Source organism: Balearica regulorum, chromosome 1, assembly GCF_011004875.1.
Source record: "Balearica regulorum gibbericeps isolate bBalReg1 chromosome 1, bBalReg1.pri, whole genome shotgun sequence".
Taxonomy (NCBI): Eukaryota; Metazoa; Chordata; class Aves; order Gruiformes; family Gruidae; genus Balearica; species Balearica regulorum.
Window position 1 is genome coordinate 196270921 of NC_046184.1, and position 3080 is coordinate 196274000.

Genomic DNA, 3080 nt, shown 5'->3' on the forward strand with positions numbered 1-3080 from the left:
GGTGATCCTGTTCTAGCAGGGAGGTTGGACTAGATGATCTCCAGAGGTCCCTTCCAACCCCTACCGTTCTGTGTTGCCTATTTGCTATTTCTCAAAGAATAATGAGTTTTAAAACAAACAGAAACATACTATTTTACTTAAATTGTAGAAATCATCACAAGACAAGACACAGGCACAGATGAGTTGTAAAAGGGATTAGATACAAATACCATAAGAAAGAAATCAAGTGCTATTACAAACAAAGATGACAATGCAACCTCTAGCTTAAGAAAATGGAAATACATGTTTCCACAAGTATTAAGCAGGAATGGATATAGAAATATAAAAATGCACACAAACACAACTATCACTAAGCCAGAAGAATACACCAGGGAAGAATGTCTCTACCCGCTGTTTGTACATCCTTCTGCAAGCATCCATCACTAGTCACTGTCAGGTGCCAGTCTCTCCCAAGACCCATTCACATGTCTGTCTGTCCCTCGCTCCCTCTTAGGATCACTGTTGTAGATGTCAAGCACTGTTCCCTGCCCTCAGGTCTCTGGCTGGAGGTGATACTCCACACACAGCCAGCACCTGGCACTGGTAGCTGGCTTGAGCCTTCAGAAAGAGAAGGTGCATTTGTATGTGACCATCTCTGTTCAAGAACAGTATCTGTGTTTAAATAAGAAAGGCACAGCAAAAAAGTAATCCACAGTTTACACTGCTGTTTGCAAAATCCTGAAATCTACTGGGATTTGATGGGTAAGAAAGAACATTGTTTTTCTGTCCTCATACTAAGATTGGGAATGTTGCATGACAAAATTAACTTAATAAATACCATTTTTTACAGAGAAGCACTGACCATAAGAATGGGCAAACATCAAGAGGGTCCATCCTTGGACCTGCAAGGGCAGAATCAGTGCTTGCAATGAAATGTTTTGCTGTATGTCACTCTCCTTAGCCTGTGTTATAATCAAAGTGAGGGTCCCAATGCTAACCTTTGCTTTTATGATACAAAATAAACCTTGTGACTGATGGGAGGCACACGCTTGCAGGAAAAACACGTGATACTCTGCTCTAATGACACTGCATGTTCATTCCTTTCTCATGATTCAATGGACAGGTCTGGAAATGGTGAACATATAAAAGGACGCCACATTTCCAAATTGTGGAGAAATGAATAATGCATTGGGAAGCCAACATAAGCATTATTTCTCTTCTAATCAGTATCATGAAGCATTTTACAAATTAACCACTTTCCCCAGACACTTACTGTATTAAGTAGCACTAGGCTGAGCCCCTATCAGGGTGGACAGTGCCATCTGCATTTAGAAAATTGCCTATACATTTATTAAAGTGAAATTCACCCATTAATTAGTTCTGTCAGCATTTTCCCTGGAAAGTCTCATTAGCACATTGAGCTAATTACTACAACTACCAGCACTAAGGGGGGGTGTGTGTGTGTATGTGCAGGGTGGGGAGTATGGAAGGTGATTCTAACAACAATGGAAAGGATACCTCATTCCTAGATTTACATTAAAATCAAATTTACAAAGTCAGAATAACTCTGGAATGAGATAAACCTGCTATTTTATTTTCCTTCCATATTGGAATCTTTGCTGCAGGAGGAAAAAATATATTCAGAACATGACAGAAGTCTCCTGAAGCTGATAAACCAGGAAGAACAAGACATTCTTCTAGTTACCTATTCCTACTTAACTCTGATGTTAAGTATATTTTGACCTAGGAAAAGGAAATCTGCATTTGTGAAGCAATACTACTCAGTTCCTTTTCTACAGCTCTCCCTGCTCAGGATAGTTTCCTACTTGCTTATAAGACAGCAGCGCCTAGAGACTGTGGCCAGACAGGAGGACTCAGATGCACCACAGAGTTATCTTGACCTGCCTAGTTTCTTCAGGGTGAATGTGGTAAACTCTCGGCATGCCAAAACCAATCAACTACGTTAACTTGAACGTTTTTCACTGGAGGTTTATAATAAAAGATTTTCCCCTCACATGTCCCACAGGCTCAGAGTAGCTGTGTAGTCAGGGACTATGGCTCTGTTGATGGACAGTCCTTTTTTATACCATGGTAACCATATCCTCACAATGAGCATCACTGTATGAACATCAACTGAAACGAAGTGAAAACTCTTCCACGAGCCTGCTGGCTAACCTGACAAGATAGCAGGTGGGAGGGAGAATGACAGCACTGAGAAATGAAATTAAATTACTTTAAAGGTCTTATGGTAGAAGGAGGCAAATACTAAATCCAGGAATCTTAGCTCCTCATTGAGTCACCTTGCCAGCTCACACTGTCCCCTACACTAAGCATCTTACAAATTTTTCCTTTCTTTATAAATTTCTTTATAAATATGTTGCACATTGATACAAAGGAAAAAGTATTGTTAACAACTCTCCTCCTTCATCACACACTCATAGCATAAATACAAATATAGCCATTACTCCCAATACTGCCCACAACCTTTCTACATGGCCAGTCCTCCACCCTCAATATGGGAGCAGCTTGGGAGGGGAATGGCAACAGTCAGATCACACACAGCAAAATACAGCTGGTGGAGGAGCACATTATTCAGCTGACAATGCCCAGACACACATGGTGTGAATATCACAGCAACACCCACACATGTGGGCTTTCTAGAGTCACATAGTAAAGAGAGTGGGATCTGAAGGTGTGTGGTGAAAGCAAATATTAGGAATCTGTTAGAGACCCTGCTGTCAGGACTGATGTATGTGCTGAAAACTAGGTCAAGCTCCACAGGCTTGTGTTGCCAGGGAGAAGAATCAACTGCTGGTCATGCTACTCCTACATATACTACACAAGTATAAAAGTTGAGGGTCTTTTATCAAGATATAAGTGCATCCTGTGCTCTGCAGTAAGAGAGAAACTCTAGATAAGGTCATTGTAAAAAAATCCAGAACTATTCCACCCCAATTAAACATGATTTGCTCCTACTAATTTTACTGTAGTACAATTCTTGTAGCTATAATTATCTAAAGCTCTAAGCAAAGATACACACAGGTACTTACCAATGAGCCCATCAGCAGTCCCAGTTCTTAAGCACTCCCCTGCATACATAA